This window comes from Entelurus aequoreus, linkage group LG05 (assembly GCF_033978785.1).
Source record: "Entelurus aequoreus isolate RoL-2023_Sb linkage group LG05, RoL_Eaeq_v1.1, whole genome shotgun sequence".
Classification (NCBI taxonomy): Eukaryota; Metazoa; Chordata; class Actinopteri; order Syngnathiformes; family Syngnathidae; genus Entelurus; species Entelurus aequoreus.
This window is the reverse complement of record NC_084735.1, coordinates 26,029,969-26,050,353: the sequence shown is the minus strand read 5'-3', so window position 1 is coordinate 26,050,353 and position 20,385 is coordinate 26,029,969. Positions and strand designations below refer to the sequence as shown.

Below are 20,385 nucleotides of genomic sequence, written 5' to 3'. Positions count from 1 at the left end.
TATAAACATATATGTATATATATATATATATATAATATATATATATATATATATATATATATATATGTGTATATATATATATATATATGTGTATATATATACATATATATAAACATACATATATATATATATATATATATATATATATACATATATATAAACATACATATATATATATATATATATATATATATATATACATATATATAAACATAAACATACATACATATATATATACATATATATAAACATACATATATATATATATATATATACATATATATAAACATAAACATACATACATATATATATATATATATATATATATATATATATATATATATATATATATATATATATATATATATATATATATATATATATATATATATATCTCCATCCATTTTCTACCGCTTGTCCCTTTTGGGGTCGCGGGGGGTGCTGGAGCCTATCTCAGCTTCATTTGGGCGGAAGGCGGGGTACACCCTGGACAAGTCGCCACCTCATCACAGGGCCAACACAGATAGACAGACAACATTCACACACTAGGGCCAATTTAGTGTTGCCAATGTATATATATATACATATATATAAACATATCCATCCATCCATCCATTTTCTACCGCTTGTCCCTTTTGGGGTCGCGGGGGGTGCTGTAGCCTATCTCAGCTTCATTCGGGCGGAAGGCGGGGTACACCCTGGACAAGTCGCCATCTCATCGCAGGGCCAACACAGATAGACAGACAACATTCACACTCACATTCACACACTAGGGCCAATTTAGTGTTGCCAATCAACCTATCCCCAGGTGCGTGTTTTTGGAGGGTACACCAGAAGTTGAAAACATAATAGAAACTGTCACAATCAAACACAAATTTAAAAAATAATGTTTAATATGGTGCTTTCTTTTTTGGGGGAAGTTTGTTATCCCTCGCACATATTATTTGTTTCTTTAGTTTTCTCTTTCCTTTCTTCGTGGTTGTTTTAATTTGTTGATTATTGTCCGAAAACTCTAGTGAATATATTTATTCGGTACATATTTTGAAAAGTTTACACAAGATTTTGTTTATTTTTATGTTTTCATTGTTGCCGTTTTGAAAGACGGTGTTTACTTTGTAAGAGAAGTTTTGTGTTGGAATGAAGTTCCGGAGAGATAAAAAAAAAAAGGGAATACCGGAAACTGAACACCATTTCCGGTCACGTGTTGGTGAGTCAGTTTTCCCGAATTTGCTCAGTTTCCGGCTTTGAGAAAGTACAATTACACTTCATCAACTCCCACAGTAAGTGTTTTTGTTTCATTGTGTCTTCGAAAAACAAACATTTATGCAGTGTTTTGGCAGTTTCCTCTAAAACACGTTGCGACACGTCAGAGCCAAAATGTCTCTTTTTCTACTCTGCCGTTCGCACAAAAATCACATTGCTATGGCGATCTGCTGCCACCTTCTGGCTGATGGTTGAAATTGCAGCACACTAGATTAACGCATTATCACATTGGCAACATTTTAACTATCCTGGAAAAAGAACCCGTAACACACCGACGGTATATTTTCTAAGCGAGAAAAGATTAATAAATGTGTTCTTTAACATTTATTTCAACAATGTTGCATATTAGACATTGAACTGTCTGCATAGTGCAGATTAATATTGGCTCACTGCATGATGCGAGGTCGCCTTCTGGTGGCCATAGTGGAGAACGCCATGCACAGTCAGGTATTTTCTCCACCCTTAGACACAATTGTCACCATGAATCTATGTCTATACATCCCATTTTGGGTTTTGTCCATCAAATATGCTAATATTAAAATTGATATGGCGCAACAGCATGCAGCACAAATGACTGGCATGTTTTATTCAAGAGGGATAAACTATAAAACAAGAGCAGCGGTAGGCACAACAATGTTTTACCCTTAAAATGCATCTATAGTCTGAATGATTTGTGATGCAAGCAGTAGACCCAAAAATCAAGAATGTTTGAGGAAGCTTTTTGAGCATATTAGCCTTAATGGAATCTGTCTAATCAAGTTTGCATTCATGCAGGAGCGTTGCCCCGTTTCCTGCTCTTTGATTTTTTTGGTGATTTGTGTCTTTTCCGTGCTCCCAAAGCGTGACAAACAGATGCATTAGCGGCCTAATCGCCGGGATGACCAATGAGATGGCTTCCGAGGCAGCCTCCGAGAAATGAAAGCCCTGGACCAATTTGCATGGAGAGGTAATTGAATTGCCTGTAGTGAGAGAGGGAGGGTGGGAGGGCGTGCGGTGCATGACAGCCCAATTGGAGTTGAGGGAGAGAAAAAAGAAGTGAATTGAAAAGGTTTGCACCTTCAATCATGATGGGTTCAATTCTTGCAGCCTTTTCCATTCCACACCACCCTTTTTGTTTCTGCAGGCTTGATGAAAGAGGAAGGAGAATAAACTACTACTGCCACTACTAAACTACTTTTTGGGGGGAAGTTCTCCACAAGTGTGATGGCGTTGGGAGTGAGGATTAAGGTCAGCTGAAATAAGATAATAATCACCTTTTTTAAGCGGAGATGTATTCATTTAAAAACATGCAATATGTTTATGGTTGTGGTTGTAGTACAGCGCTGCATTACAATGAAAGACACCCAAAGTCCTCCTGGTGGCCTTCATATACTCAACTGCAGAGGCTACCAGACCATTGTTAGTGGTAAGGCATTTTATTGTTTTATTTTATGTTTTTGGGAAATACAATTTTTAATTAATTTATAAATAAACATATATATCCATGCCAAAAGTTTGGACACACCTTCTCATTCAGTGGGTTTTCTTTATTTTATGACTATTTACATTGTAGATTGTCACTGAAGGCATCACTACTATGAATGAACACATGTGGAGTTATGTACTTAACAAAAAAAGGTGAAATAACTGAAAACTTGTTTTATATTCTAGTTTCTTCAAAATAGCCACCCTTTTCTCTGATTACTGCTTTGCACACTCTTGGCATTCTCTCGATGAGCTTCAAGAGGTAGTCACCTGAAAGGGTTTTCACTTCACATGTGTCATAGTTTTGATGCCTTCGCTGACAATATACAAGGTAAATAGTCATGAAAAAAAAAAAATGCATTGAAATGAGAAGGTGAGTCCAAACATTTGGCCTTTACTGTATATATATATATATATATATATATATATATATATATACACATACATCCATCCATCCATTTTCTACTGCTTGTCCCTCTCGGGGTCGCCACACATATTTTATTATACTTTTATATGTATATATCATTATATAGACAGTATCTCTATATATAATTTATATACATATAATACTCTTGGATGAATACAGTTTTAATTAATTTATTAATATATATATTTATTTATATATATATTTATGGTTGTGTATATACATATATACACACGCACACACATGTGTATATATATATATATATATATATATATATATATATATATATATATATATATATATATATATATATATATATATATATGTATATATATACACATATATATGCTGTATATGTATACTTATGCTGTATATACATATATATTAGTGCTGTCAAATGATAAAAACATAATTCAGATCAATCACCTTTTTTAATTGTGATTAATCACAGTAAATTACTTGCTTGCATCATTTAAATTAACTTTAAAAAATATACCTCAATGGTTTGGCACACATTAAATGTTATTGTCAGAATGTCATACACAAAATTTGTTGTCAAGTTTTACTAAGTATATGCAATTTATTTCCTCAAAACTTGGTAACGGTATTATTGAAAAAGTCCTTTTACAAAAATATAACTGAAACATGAAGAAAAAAATGGGCTGATTGTCTTTGTTGAAACATAATGAATGCGGTAATTTTTTGTGATTAACCACATGCATTAAACTTGTTAAATTTGACAGCCCTAGTATATATTAATTACAGGTTTATTTTTAAATTAATGAGTATTTTTTTGCTCCATGTGCCTCTGTACAAAGTTCTCTTTTTTATTCATATCACAGCGCTGACCTCAAATGAATGCGGGCCAATTACACCTACGAGCTTGACACTTTCACGCCACCAAATGAAAAAAACAATGCAAACGCTAATGGCTGCTGTAATTATTTCAATAAATATAATTGCGTGCAATCTGCCTTTAATGGGCCTGTCAGTGATCACATGCTGCCTGTGCTAAATCAAATGTCAATCACAGACGCATGAGGGAGTCAATTATGCGCCATGAAACACAAAAGAGACATGATCACATGACTTACCGTAGCTATGCTTTATCTTAATAAACTTTAATATTAACCTGGTCAATGATACACAACCTGCACTTGTATTAATACTCAAATATGTGTGTTTGTGCTAGTCAAAGATACTCTAATACAGTGTTTTTCAACCACTGTGCCGCGGCACGTGTGACGTAAGATACAGTCTGGTGTGCTGTGGGAGATTATCTAATTTCACCTATTTGGGTTAAAAATATTTTCTGCAAACCAGTAATTATAGTCTACAAATCATGTGTTGTTGTTGAGTGTCGGTGCTGTCTAGAGCTCGGCAGAGTAACCGTGTAATACTCTTCCATATCAGTAGGTGGCAGCCGGTAGCTAATTGCTTTGTAGATGTCGAAAACAGCAGGAGGCAGCATGCAGGTAAAAAGGTGTCCTATGCTCAAACCAAAAATAAACAAAAGGTGAGTGCCCCTAAAAAAAGGCATTGAAGCTTAGGGAAGGCTATGCAGAACGAAACTAAAACTGAACTGGCTGCAAAGTAAACAAAAACAGAATGCTGGACGACAGCAAAGACTTACTGTGGAGCAAAGACGGCGTCCACAATGTACATCCGAACATGACATGACAATCAACAATGTCCCCACAAAGAAGGATAAAAACAACTAAAATATTCTTGATTGCTAAAGCAAAGTAGATGCGGGAAATATCGCTCAAAGGAAAACATGAAACTGCTACAGAAAAATACCAAAAAAAGAGAAAAAGCCATTGAAATAGGAGCGCACGACAAGAACTAAAACACTACACACAGGAAAACAGCAATAAACTCTAAATAAGTCAGGGCGTGATGTGACAGGTGGTGACAGTACACCTACTTTGAGACAAGAGCTATAGTGATGCATGCTTGGTTATGGTTTAAAGTCATACCCAACAATTGCGACAACGGCTTTTTACTGTCAACTGGGTTTAGTTTTTTAATGATTTGTGCTGGTGGTGTGCCTCCGGATTTTTTCAACGCAAAAAATGTGCCTTGGCTCAAAAAAGGTTGAAAAACACTACTCTATTAGACAGGAGCACAAGCAGGAGTGTGCTGAGAAGTGCGCACAAAACCGGAAACACAAGTGACACCTTCAAAATAAAAGGTCTTGAAAAGTGTCCGCATAAACACAGATCTATAAAGCTCTTGTTGAAGGGACACACTGTCAAGCAAATAATTGAGTTGAATAAATCCGTATTATGCTGAGAATCACGAAAAGTCATTTTGTATTGTAAAGTGAATGTTAAGAAGGACAAAACATGCTAAAAAAACCACATTTGGATTTTATGAAGCTTATCTGTTGACAGAAATAAGTTTAATGAATCAGTTTTTAAAGTGTAATTTTCATATGCAGCTTAATAAACTAACAATATTTTTCTAGTTAAAAAATATACCGTATTTTCCCGGCTATATAGCTCACCGGTATTTAAGCCGTACCCACCAAATAAAAAAATAAAAAAAATATATATATTAGCCACACCGGACTATAAGCCGCAGATATATACCAGTACGAAAACAATATAAAAGTATATGCTATAAAAATAATGCTATTACCATATTTTTGGGATTATAAGTCGCAGTTTTTTTCATAGTTTGGCCGGGTGTGCGATTTATACTCTGGAGCGACTTATGTGTGAAATTATTAACACATTACCCTAAAATATCAAATACTATTATTTATCTCATTTTAATAGCACTTGCACACATTGCTTCTCCCGGTTCAAATACAAACATGGAGGAGACACACTGGAAATGAAATCAAAATATCAGAAAGAACAACATTTAATATATGTGGGGAGGCGTGGCCGGCAGTCCAACAGCGAGGCAGGGCACAAGATGGCGGCGAGGAGATGGGGGGGAGAGTTGGAGAGCCCATAGGGGATCTTCCTCCCCCGCCTCTGGTGGTCCTTCCCGGTTGCGCGCCAAATGTGAACGACTACCGCTGGCCGGGAGGCCCAACATGTCCAAAACGCACCCAGCAAAGTCCCACCGGAAGTGGGGGAGAAAAGTTGGAAAAGTCGGCAAAAGTCAACAAAATGTTCAAAATAGCTTCCCAGGTTCGAGTCCCGCCAGCGCCCGCGCAAGTCCCACCGCTGGCCGGGATGCCCAACATGTCCAAAACGCACCCAGCAAAGTCCCACCGGAAGTGGGGAAGAAAAAAGTTGGAAAAGTCGGCAAAAGTCAACAAAATGTTCAAAATAGCTACCCAGGTTCGAGTCCCGCAAGTCCCGCCGCTGCCTGGGATGCCCAATATGTCCAAAACACACCCAGCAAAGTCCCACCGGAAGTGGGGAAGAAAAAAATTGAAAAAGTCGGCAAAAGTCAACAAAAATTTTCAAAATAGCTACCCAGGTTCGAGTCCCGCCACCGCCCGTGCAAGTCCCGCCGCTGGATAAGATGCCCAATATGTCCAAAACTCACCTAGCAAAGTTCCACCGGAAGTGGGGAAGAAAAAAGTTGAAAAAGTCGGCAAAAGTCAATAAAATGTTCAAAATAGCTACCCAGGTTCGAGTCCCACAAGTCCCGCCGCCGCCCGCGCAAGTCCCACCACTGGCCGGGATGCCCAACATGTCCAAAACGCACCCAGCAAAGTCCCACCGGAAGTGGGGAAGAAAAAAGTTGGAAAAGTCGGCAAAAGTCAACAAAATGTTCAAAATAGCTACCCAGGTTCGAGTCCCACAAGTCCCGCCGCTGCCTGGGATGCCCAATATGTCCAAAACTCACCCAGCAAAGTCCCACCGGAAGAGGGGAAGAAAAAAGTTGGAAAAGTCGGCAAAAGTCAACAAAATGTTCAAAATAGCTACCCAGGTTCGAGTCCCACAAGTCCCGCCGCCGCCCGCGCAAGTCCCACCACTGGCCGGGATGCCCAACATGTCCAAAATGCACCCAGCAAAGTCCCACCGGAAGTGGGGAAGAAAAAAGTTGGAAAAGTCGGCAAAAGTCAATAAAATGTTCAAAATAGCTACCCAGGTTCGAGTCCCACAAGTCCCGCCTCCGCCCGCGCAAGTCCCACCACTGGCCGGGATGCCCAACATGTCCAAAACGCACCCAACAAAGTCCCACCGGAAGTGGGGAAGAAAAAAGTTGGAAAAGTTGGAAAAAGTCAATAAAATGTTCAAAATAGCTACCCAGGTTCGAGTCCCACAAGTGCCGCCGCCGCCCGCGCAAGTCCCACCACTGGCCGGGATGCCCAACATGTCCAAAACGCACCCAGCAAAGTCCCACCGGAAGTGGGGAAGAAAAAAGTTGGAAAAGTCGGCAAAAGTCAACAAAATTTTTAAAATAGCTACCCAGGTTCGAGTCCCACAAGTCCCGCCGCCGCCCGTGCACGTCCCGCCGCTGGACGGGATGCCCAATATGTCCAAAACTCACCCAGCAAAGTCCCACCGGAAGAGGGGAAGAAAAAAGTTGGAAAAGTCGGCAAAAGTCAACAAAATGTTCAAAATAGCTACCCAGGTTCGAGTCCCACAAGTCCCGCCGCTGGCTGGGATGCCCAATATGTCCAAAACGTGTGACACAAGTAATACAAATTGCCCCCACCAAAATACACCAAACTGTATGTTCTATCCATCCATCCATCTTCTTCCGCTTATCCGAGGTCGGGTCGCGGGGGCAGCAGCCTAAGCAGGGACGCCCAGACTTCCCTCTCCCCAGCCACTTTCGTCCAGCTCCTCCCGGGGAATCCCGAGGCGTTCCCAGGCCAGCCGTGAGACATAGTCTTCCCAACATGTCCTGGGTCTTCCCCGTGGCCTCCTACCGGTCGGACGTGACCTAGGTGTTCGGGTGGCATCCTGACCAGATGCCCGAACGTTAAGAAGGAAAAAACATGCTACCAAAACCATATATGGATTTTACCAAGCTTAAATACTCACAAAAAATACTACAATCAGTTGACAGAAATAAGTTTAATAAATCAGTTTTTAAAGTGTAATTTTCATATGCAGCTCAATAAACTAACAATATTTTTCTAGTTAAAAAATATACCGTATTTTACCGGCTATATAGCTCACCGGTATTTAAGCCATACCCATCAAATTTTAAAATAAAAATATATATACAGTACATTAGCCGCACCAGACTATAAGCCGCCGATATATACCAGTACGAAAATAATATAAAAGTATATGCTATAAAAAGAATGCTATTAGACACTTTTAGGCATGTTAGTTTACTAGCTTACTTATTAGTTATATTGTAAAACTTACAAACATTGCTTGAATCATTTCGATCAGAAACGCTACGGACAAATATACTTCCGGCACAAAACAGGAAGTGCATTGTCAAGCCGCAGCACGCGCAGTGAGCATACTCGTCAAAAAGATGGCACCGTAGCACTAACAATAACACTTTGTCAGTGTCTCCGTGGGTGTTGTATGACAACTATTTTGGTGAATACAAAACATTATGGCTGTTGGCGACAAAAAATACATAAGTTAGCCACACCGTTTTATAAGCCGCAGGGTTCAAAAAGCAGTATATCATTTTAAAAACGTAGTAAAAGTAAAGAAAAAAAAAATTAAAAGCATTTTTTTTTACTCATATAATTTTGTGTTTTTTCCTTAAAACACATTTGTTTTTATTTTAGGGATTTAAGAGCTATTGTATCCTTAGGAAATGTTTTAAGTAACGTTCTTAACAATAATACAGGTGTACAAATAACTGTTGTGTGGCCTTTATTTTGATGGAATTCTGAATTGTGCGACTTCTTTCCTGTATTTTTGGTAGAGATGTCCGATATTGGCTTTTTTGCCGATATCCGATATTCCGATATTGTCCAACTCTTAATTACCGATTCCGATATCAACCGATACCGATGTATACAGTCGTGGAATTAACACATTATTATGCCTAGTTTTGTTGTGATGCCCCGCTGGATGCATTAAACAATGTAACTTTACCATGAATTGATTAACGTGGACCCCCGACTTAAACAAGTTGAAAAACTTATTCGGGTGTTACCATTTAGTGGTCAATTGTACGTAATATGTACTGTACTGTGCAATCTACTAATACAAGTTTCAATCAATCAATCAAAAACAAGGTTTTCCAAAATAAGTAAAACAACTTTAACTCCAGTTATGAAAAAAAAGTGCCAACATGGCACTGCCATATTATTATTGAAGTCACAAATTGCTTTTTTTTTTTAACATGCCTCAAAACAGCAGCTTGGAATTTGGGACATGCTCTCCCTGAGATAATCCTGATACCCACTACAACTATGGGAAATACTATACTTTGCATTATTTTATTTTATTTTTTTAAACATGCCTCAAAACAACAGCTACAAAAACAATGAACGCACACGGCTTCAGTTGGGCGGGGGTTTGGTTGTAGCGGGGGGTGTATATTGTAGCGTCCCAGATGAGTTAGTGCTGCAAGGGGTTCTGGGTATTTGTTCTGTTGTGTTTATGTTGTGTTACGGTGCGGATGTTCTCCCAAAATGTGTTAGTCATTCTTGTTTGGTGTGGGTTCACAGTGTGGCGCATATTTGTAACAGTGTTAAAGTTGTTTATACGGTCACCCTCAGTGTGACCTGTATGGCTGTTGACCAAGTCAACACTTGTGTGTGTGTAAAAGCCGCATATATTATGTGACTAGTATGGAGGAAAAGCGGACGTGACGACAGGTTGTAGAGGACGCCAAAGGCAGTGCCTTTAAGGCACGCCCCCAATATTGTTGTTCGGGTGGAAATCGGGAGAATGGTTGCCCCGGGAGATTTTCGGGAGGGGCACTGAAATCCGGGAGTCTCCCAGGAAAATCGGTAGGTTGAAACCGATACCGATAATTTCCGATACTACATTTTAAAGCATTTATCGCTATCCGATAATATCGGCAGGCCGATATTATCGGACATCTCTAATTTTTGGTGTAATTTTTGGCCTCATATAAACAAGCCATCTACTTGGTATTTGCCAATACCTCATTATTCAACAAAAAAAAGAGTTAAGATTGGTAAAAAAAGTGGTTAAAGCCTGAAGTGAGGGGGAAAAAACAAACATTTCAACTGGTTTCTTAGCGTAAATCAAAGCAGAATTCTTCTATTAGTCCACAGGCTTGTTAGGAGGAAGGAGCGTGCGTCCATAAATCACCCCTCACTTGCGTGATATTTATGCTCGCAGCAATGAGTTTAACAAGGGGAGCGGCCCCATCAGGCAATATCCTAAGTGGCACTTCATCCCTCCGTCTGCCTCCACTCCACACCTCCTCCTTTCAGTGTGAAGGAGCGCTGGATGGGCAAGGAGAAGACGCACTTTAAAACTTCAGCAGGATCACGGCTGTCATCTATAAAATTGTGCGTGGAACTCTGATTTACAGTCTCCGTACAAAATGAACCAACCTCCATTGCGATGTGAATTTTTATACACATGCTAACTAGAAAAAGCAGTTTCGGTTGAAATTGCGTGTGAATGTTGAAATGCCGAACTGACAGGCTAACAGGTCTCTGGAATGTGCATTTTTATACAAATACTATCTACAAAAATGAGTTTTGGTTGAAATAGCGTGTGAATGCAGAAATCACGAAGCCAAACTGAAATGCCAACAGTTCTCGCGCTAACCAGAGAGCATTAAGTAACAAAAATACGACTTAACCAAATCAAAACATGACTCTGAGGCGTATCCCTTCCAACATTAGCTAAAAAAAAGCTAGCATGCTAACAGTTATCATTTGTCAAGTACAAAAATGTCTGACTTTGAGGTGTATACCCTCAAAATTAGCCAAACGAGCTAGCATGCTAACGTTAGCATGCTTATATGTTAACGTTAGCGTGCTAACAGTTATCGTTCGTCATCGTCAAGTATCAAAATATCTGACTTTGAGATGTATACTTGCAAAATTTGCTAAAAAATATAGCATGCCAACGTCAGCATGGTAAAATTAGCATGCTAACAGTTATCGTTCGTCATCGTCAAGTATCAAAATATCTGACTTAGAGATGTATACTTGCAAAATTTGCTAAAAAAAAAAAAGCTAGCATGCCAACGTCAGCATGATAAAATTAGCATGCTAACAGTTATCATTCGCCAAGTACCAAAAATATCTGACATTGAGGTATATACCTGTAAAATTAGCCAAAAAAGGTAGCACGGTAATGTTAGCATGCTAACAGTTATCATTTGTCAAGTACGAATGTACTGTATATGACTTTGAGGTGTATACCTGTATAATTAGCCAACAAAGATAGCATGCTAATGTGGGCATGTTAACAGTTAGCATTCGTCAAGTACCAAAATACCTGACATTGAGGTATATCCCTGTAAAATTAGCCAAAAAAGCTAGCATGCTAGTGTTAGCATGCTTGCATGCTAATAATAGCATCCTAACAGTTATCATTCGTCAAGTACCAATGTTTCTGACTTTCAGGTGTGTACCTGTATAATTAGCCCAAAAAGCTAGCATGCTAATGTTGGCATGCTCACATGCTAACATTAGCATGTTAACAGTTAGCATTCGTCACGTACCAAAATATCTGACTCTGAGGTGTTTACCTCCAAAATTAGCCAAACAAGCTAGCATGCTAACATTAGCAGCATGCTTATATGTTAACGTTAGCATGCTAACAGTTATCATTTGTCATCGTCATAACTTTTTTAGCATTCAATCAGACTTTATTGTGAGGTTTTATATTAGATTTCCTAAAAATAGCTATGTCAATCAATCAATCAATCAATGTTTATTTATATAGCCCTAAATCACAAATGTCTCAAAGGGCTGCACAAGCCACAACGACATCCTCGGTTCAGAGCCCACATAAGGGCAAGGAAAAACTCACAACCCAGTGGGACGTCGATGTGAATGACTATGAGAAACCTTGGAGAGGACCGCAGATATGGTCCCCCCAGTGGTCCCCCCCAGCCCCCTCTAGGGGCGACCGGATGCAATGGACGTCGAGTGGGTCTAGCATAATATTGTAAAAGTCCAGTCCATAGTGGATCTAACATAATAGTGAGAGTCCAGTCCATAGTGGGGCCAGCAGGAGACCATCCCGAGCGGAGACGGGTCAGCAGCGCAGAGATGTCCCCAACCGATGCACAGGCGAGCGGTCCACCCCGGGTCCCGACTCTGGACAGCCAGCACTTCATCCATGGCCACCGGACCTTTGCAGCCCCTTCCACAAGGGAGAGGGGGGCAGAGGAGAAAAGAAAAGAAACGGCAGATCAACTGGTCTAAAAAGGGGGTCTATTTAAAGGCTAGAGTATACAAATGAGTTTTAAAGGCCTACTGAAATTTTCTTATTTCAATTGGGATAGCAGATCCATTCTATGTGTCATACTTGATCATTTCGCGATATTGCTATATTTTTGCTGAAAGGATTTAGTAGAGAACATCGACGATAAAGTTCGCAACTTTTGGTCGCTGATAAAAAAAGCCTTGTCTGTACCGGAAGTAGCGTGATGTCACAGGTTGTAGAGCTCCTCACATCTGCACATTGTTTACAATCATGGCCACAAGCAGCGAGAGCGATTCGGACCGAGAAAGCGACGATTTCCCCATTAATTTGAGCGAGGATGAAAGATTTGTGGATGAGGAAAGTGAGAGTGAAGGATTAGAGGGCAGTGGAAGCGATTCAGATAGGGAAGATGCTGTGAGAGGCGGGTGGGACCTGATATTCAGCTGGGAATGACTAAAACAGTAAATAAACACAAGACATATATATACTCTATTAGCCACAACACAACCAGGCTTATATTTAATATGCCACAAATTAATCCCGCATAACAAACACCTCCCCCCTCCCGTCCATATAACCCGCCAATACAAATCAAACACCCGCACAACACACTCAATCCCACAGCCCAAAGTACCGTTCACCTCCGCAAAGTTCATACAGCACATATATTTCCCCAAAGTTACGTACGTGACATGCACATAGCGGCACGCACGTACGGGCAAGCAATCAAATGTTTGGAAGCCGCAGCTGCGTACTCACGGTACAGCGTATCCAACTCAAAGTCCTCCTGGTAAGAGTCTCTGTTGTCCCATCTCCACAAGCATGCGTATCCAACTCAAAGTCCTCCTGGTAAGAGTCTATGTTGTCCCAGTTCTCCACAGGCCAATGGTAAAGCTTGACTGTCATTGTTCGGGAATGTAAACAATGAAACACCGGCTACGTGTTTGTGTTGCTGCAGCCGGCCGCTAATACACCGCTTCCCACCTACAGCTTTCTTTTTTGCTATCTCCATTGTTCATTAAACAAATTGCAAAAGATTCACCAACACAGATGTCTGTGGAATTTTGCGATGAAAACAGACGACTTAATAGCTGGTCACAATGCTGTCCCAAAATGTCCGCTACAATCCGTGACGTCACGCAAAACGTCATCGTACCGAGACGTTTTCAGCAGGATATTTCGCGGGAAATTTAAAATTGCACTTTACTAATCTAACCCGGCCGTATTGGCATGTGTTGCAATGTTAACATTTCATCATTGATGTATAAACTATTAGACTGCGTGGTTGGTACTATTGGGTTTCAGTAGGCCTTTAAGATGGGACTTGTATACCGGCCCCAAGACACATTTTTCCCTCTAAATTTGGCCCCCCGAGTCAAAATAATTGCCCAGGCCTGATATAGAGGCTCTCAAGCCTGCGCCATTCAAAATGCTGCACTACCCAAAAGTCACCACAAGGGTGCACGCTCCTCTGCCTCATAGCTCACATGGCAGCAGTCACGCTTGTTGTGCCTTCAAAGTCAAGAATAGATTCATTTGTTTTGCGCTGAATCGACAGCAAAAATAGCAAGCTCTCCTCCTCCTCCCGGCCCTCAGAGCAAGCGAGGCGCTCCTTCCAGGAATCACATCATGACGGAAGCGGCGTTCACAACGATGCGCACGGATTAAACAGGCATGGCTCGGCAAAGAGGTCACTGAGATGGAGGTGTGAGTGTAAGGTGAAAATACCACAAATGTTGTGTAAAAGTGTGCTGAGTGCGTGACGAGCACAAACAAAGGGATTATTAGTATGACCCGCTTTGCAGCTTCTCCTTTGTTTTTATTCATGTATGCCAACATGAACTCCTTATGATCTCTACGCTTGCTTCAAAATCACTTTTGTGTCCGCAAACTGTCACTCATTTGTTGTTCAAAGTTGCTCAAGCGTTGTTTTTGTGAAATGTGCAATCAACAGCACATTTTTTTAGGATTTCTGCTCTGCACTCCCACATTGCAATAGCACTTACGGCGCCTATTTTAATAAAAAAAAGTTTTGCACATTTTAAAAAATGCTATTACAAAAAAAGTGGAATAAAGAACCAAGAGGTGCAATGTAATGAGAAAATATAACAGTATCGACACTGAAAAAGCTGCAGTGCATTGTTTAAAAAAATTAGAATTCATTAAGAATTAATCGAAACCAATGTTGGTATGAATTATTGACATTAGAGATGTCCGATAATGGCTTTTTTGCCGATATCCGATACTCCGATATTGTCCAACTCTTAATTACCGATTCCGATATCAACCGATACCGATATATACAGTCGTGGAATGAACACATTATTATGCCTAATTTTGTTGTGATGCCCCGCTGGATGCATTAAACAATGTAACAAGGTTTAGTTGGGGGCTGTATATTCTAGCGTCCCGGAAGAGTTAGTGCTGCAAGGGGTTCTGGGTATTAGTTCTGTTATGTTTGTGTTGTGTTACGGTGCGGATGTTCTCCCGAAATGTGTTTGTCATTCTTGTTTGGTGTGGGTTCACAGTGTGGCGCATATTTGTAACAGTGTTAAAGTTGTTTATACGACCACCCTCAGTCTGACCTGTATGGCTGTTGACCAAGTATGCATTGCATTCACTTATATGTGTGTAAAAGCCGTAGATATTATGTGACTGGGCCGGCACGCAAAGGCAATGCCTTTAAGGTTTATTGGTGCTCTGTACTTCTCCCTACGTCCGTGTACACAGCGGCGTTTTAAAAAGTCATGAATTTTACTCTTTGAAACCGATACAGAGAATTTTGAAACAGATACAGATATTTTCCGATATTACATTTTAAAGCATTTATCGGCCGATAATATCGGCAGTCCGATATTATCGGACATCTCTAATTGACATATTCAAATCTCCAGTTACTTATCAAATATTCCCCTTTTATGGGGAAAATATTGCATGTCTGGTTTTTGCCGTATAAATAAAACAAAGTTTTCTTTGACAAAAAGGGCATAAAACATAAGAAAACATTTTAAAAAATTATAAAAACGTATAATTGATAGATAAGTCTGAAATTGATCTCGAGCAGTGATTCTCAAACTGCTATTGGTACGCCAAAAGAAATCACTGACATAAATACTCACACACAGCGTTATTCTTCAAACTGTTCAAACAATCGGGGAAAAAATATTAAATGTACCGTATATTTCGGACTATAAGGCGCACTTAAAATCCTAATGTATTGCCTAATGTACGGAATAATTTTGATTGTGCTTACCGACCTCGAAGCTATTGGTACATGGTGAAAAGAAAGTGTGACCAGTAGATGGCAGTCACACATAAGAGATACGTGTAGACTGCAAAATACACCAAAATGGTATATGTTCCATTGAAAATATAGAACATTACACACGGTGCTCAAAAATATATAAAAATGTTTTAGCACGACTTTGGTAAGCTGTGAAGCCGCACCGCTTGATGGATTGTACTGTGCTTCAACATACGAGTATTATTATGGTGTGTGTATAAGGTAAGACATATTATCTGGCGTTTTGTTTCGCAATATTATGCAAAAACGACTTTTCTTACCTTCTGGTACCTGCTGATCTGTATTTGGGATCTGCATAAGTCCTGAAAATTTGCGCGCGTCCGCCTTTGTAGTCGATAAGCTTCTTCTTTTTCTCTATCTTCTTGTTATGTGACATTCATCCTCCGCTGTTGCCATTTCTAAAATAAAGTTGTGTAAAGTTCTTACTTATATCTGTCAGTAAACTCGCGGTGGTAAAAAAGTTTGAGAACCCCTGGTTCTCAAACTTGACATGAAAGTGAAAGTGTTGAAAGTAAAAATAAAACAAGACATGAAAGTGTTGAAAGTAAAAATAAAACATATTGACATGACTTATTTTTTAACACGTTTATGAGTGGGGCCCTTTTTGGATCTCGGAGACATTTAGTGTGATTAATTATTTAACTATTTCACATTAAATATTCCACTTTTTAAAAAAATTGAGAGGAAATATTGCATACTTTTTTTTTTTTGCCATAAAAAATTCAGATTTTTGTTGACAAAAATGGCATAAAACGTTAGAAAAATTTAACTTGAACCCTTTTGGGGAGGAGAGCTCTAAGGGTTACAATAAATATTGTATTGGTTTTGAAAATAAAACGTATCAAAATGGCCCCCGCGTGCTTCCATTTTTTTAGTGTGCGGCCCTCAGTGGAAATAGTCTGGACATCCATTATCTATTCTTAAAGAAAGTAAACATGTCAGGGGGTGTATATTGTAGCGTCCCGGAAGAGTTAGTGCTGCAAGGGGTTCTGGGTATTTGTTCTGTTGTGTTTATGTTGTAATACGGTGCGGATGTTCTCCCGAAATGTGTTTGTCATTCTGGTTTGGTGTGGGTTCACAGTGTGGCGCATATTTGTAACAGTGTTAAAGTTGTTTATACGGCCACCCTCAGTGTGACCTGTATGGCTGTTGATCAAGTATGCATTGCATTTATTATGTGACTGGGCCGGCACGCTGTTTGTATGGAGGAAAAGCGGACGTGACGACAGGTTGTAGAGGACGCTAAAAGCAGTGCCTTTAAGGCACGCCCTCAATATTGTTGTCCGGGTGGAAATAGGGAGAAATTCGGGAGAATAGTTGGCCCGGGAGATTTGTGGAGGGGCACTGAAATTCGTGAGTCTCCCGGGAAAATCGGGAGGGTTGGCAAGTATGCATTTTGATATTTTTTTATTTGTTTAAAAAAAAAAGAAGCAAATGTCACATTTATATATTTAAAGACAAATCACCAAAAATTATTCCAGGGCGTGGCACCGCTGCTGCTCACTGCTCCCCTCACCTCCCAGGGGGTGAACAAGGGGATGTGTGTGACAATCATTGGTACTTTAACTTTAACTTTGACAAAACTTAGTGTCAACTTTTTTGTAATAAGTGACAAAGTGTATAATTATTAGTTCTATTGTAATTAGTGACAAAGTGTATAATTATTATTTATTACTATAAAAAAAAATGCTTTTTCCCATTACATTATGTCTTTATGCTATTTTTTTTCTTCCATTTTAACTGTTGTTTTTTTCCCCCCGACAGTTTTCTACAAGTCAACCAAACTCAAGCTGCGGGCCGCAAACTGCGCCCGGGCCGCACTTTGGACAGCACTGTAATTACTATTAATAATATATTTAGTCACCTACTGCACAAAGCTGACGCTAATTTTGGCTTCATCCATCCATCCATCCATCCATCCATCCATCCATCCATTTTCCTACCGCTTATTCCCTTTGGGGTCGCGGGGGGCGCTGGAGCCTATCTCAGCTACAATCGGGCGGAAGGCGGGGTACACCCTGGACAAGTCGCCACCTCGTCGCAGGGCCAAAACAGATAGACAGACAACATTCACACTCACATTCACACACTAGGGCCAATTTAGTGTTGCCAATCAACCTATCCCCAGGTGCATGTCTTTGGAGGTGGGAGGAAGCCGGAGTACCCGGAGGGAACCCACGCAGTCACGGGGAGAACATGCAAACTCCACACAGAAAGATCCCGAGCCCGGGATTGAACTCAGGACTACTCAGGACCTTCGTATTGGGAGGCAGACGCACTAACCCCTCTGCCACCGTGCTTCAAATATACATTTGTCCTTTTAGCATATTTTTTTTTTACAAAATAATATCAAATTGGCCCCCGCATACTTTGACTTTTTAGTATGAGGCCCTTAGTGTAACAAGTTTGGACACCCCTGATTTAGGCCATTGTGGCAACAGTACCACTGGTGGTACGCCGGTGCCATCTAGTGGTGCGGAGTAGCCTAACACCAGATTTTTTTTAAAAAAAATTTCAAGACACCTTATATATTGTGACTTCACAGATTTTTGTTTATCTTTCAACCATATTCTACAACATTTTGCCCTTGCTGTTCAGTTTTGTGACCACTAATTGACTGAGCCTCAGGCAGCATTACTGTATTAAATTTAAAGAGTGTGAATGTGTCTAAAGAGTGTTATTTCATGTCTAGATGTCTCTCATATTGTAAAAAAAAGTATTTAAAGGGTTGTTTGTAGGGATGTCCGATAATGGCTTTTTGCTGATATCCGATATTCCGATATTGTCCAACTCTTTAACTACCGATACCGATATCAACCGATACAGATAAATACAGTCGTGGAATTAACACATTATTATGCCTAATTTGGACAACCAGGTATGGTGAAGATAAGGTCCTTTTTTTAAAAATTTATAAAATAAAATAAGATACATAAATTAAAAACATTTTCTTGAATTAAAAAAAAAGTAAAACAATATAAAAACAGTTACATAGAAACTAGTAATTAATACAAATAAGTAACATTAACTGTTAAAGGTTAGTACTATTAGTGGACCAGCAGCACGCACAATCATGTGTGCTTACGGACTGTATCCTTTGCAGACTGTATTGATATATATTGATATATAATGTAGGAACCAGAATATTAATAACAGAAAGAAACAACCCTTTTGTGTGAATGAGTGTAAATGGGGGAGGGAGTTTTTTTGGGTTGGTGCACTAATTGTAAGTGTATCTTGTGTTTTTTATGTTGATTTAATAAAAAAATAAAAAAATATAAAATAATAATAATAATAAAAAATTTAAAAAACGATACCGATAATAAAAAAACGATACCGATATTTTCCGATATTACATTTTAAAGCATTTATCGATATTATCGGACATCTCTAGTTGTTTGTGCTTTACATTTAAAGATATATGCGATGAGGTGGCGACTTGTCCAGGGTGTACCCCAGCTTCCGCCAGAATGCAGCTGAGATAGGCTCCAGCACCCCCCGCGACCCCAAAAGGGACAAGCGGTAGGAAATGGATGGATGGATGGGTATATGATTTTTAATCAATAATTCCTACTTTGCGGAAATCCATTTATCGCAGCCATGTTATTTCATGACTAAATTTAAGTACTGTTGTTGAAGAAAGAAACAGTAAACTCAAATATTTAGGCCATTGAATCCCAAACTTTGGTGCGTTGGCGCCATCTAGTGGTGTGGAGTAACCTATCACCCAATTAAAAAAAACTGAGAAATACGACTTCACCACATCGCTAATTTTTTCTTGTTGTTTTAATGTTTGGCCTAAATTAAGAATTTTCAAGCATAAAAATGACTAAATAAAGTAAAAAAATTTTTAAAAAAAATCAATACTACTGTCGTATTGGCCACTAGATGAGTCCAAACCAATGAGAGCGCGCTGTTCAGTACCGTGACCACTGATTGACTCAGCCTCACTTGTTCCAAAGGTGACCATAAACAGTTTTTATACTCTACCTATTCAAATATACAGTATGATCGTTAATTAATCATTCCTACTTTGCGGGAATGTGTTTCTCGCGGTCATGTCCGGAACCAATTAACCACGATAAACGAGAGACGGCTGTAATGTATAGGAAATATAAACTCCTACAAATACAAATGTGTTATATATAAGTATTTTGGAGTTGAATGAAATCCAAAAAAGTAATTTAAAAAGCAGAATGAATATGGAATATCATTGTTGTTAGTGGAATTTGCATGGAGGTTAGCTAATTTAGCTGCGTGAGTGTGATAAAGTATTAAAACTAGCTCCCGGTGCAAAATGAAGCATTTTAGTCTTTTAAAATGTCCAATTTTCCGATGGCGCTCATATTAAATTTTAGTGTGCAAATGATTTTTTTTCGAACGATGAAATGCTGCCCATAGTTGCACAGTCATGCCGAATGGTAGGTTTGCAAAGAGTTTTTGTAACTGCCACTCATTTGCATTTCCCACTACTTTAGGACTGAATAATTTACTGTGTATGCAGTTTTATATATTTCTTTTTTTGCACACTCTCCTTTCTATATGAAGCCATTCTTTTATGATGTGATTACAGCCCAAGCAATGAGTGCTCTAATATGGAACATGAACTTAAGTGTGGGAGCTGTAGGCCTGCTTGTTTCAGAGCAGTGTGTGTGTGTGTGTGTGTGTGT

At 39.3% G+C, this 20,385-nt stretch overlaps 1 protein-coding gene across 1 annotated transcript in view; it reads left to right on the top strand.

Moving 5' to 3' along the window:
- Positions 1 to 1,225: 1,225 nt before the first annotated feature.
- The window catches only part of arid1ab (AT-rich interactive domain 1Ab), a 194,929-nt gene continuing 175,769 nt past the window's right edge, over positions 1,226 to 20,385 (top strand). Inside the window, exons 1-4 of the mRNA XM_062047516.1 lie at positions 1,226 to 1,280; positions 2,104 to 2,209; positions 2,387 to 2,490; positions 2,579 to 2,668. The gene's annotated coding sequence lies outside the window, so the exon portion shown is untranslated. The remainder of the gene's footprint in view (positions 1,281 to 2,103; positions 2,210 to 2,386; positions 2,491 to 2,578; positions 2,669 to 20,385) is intronic.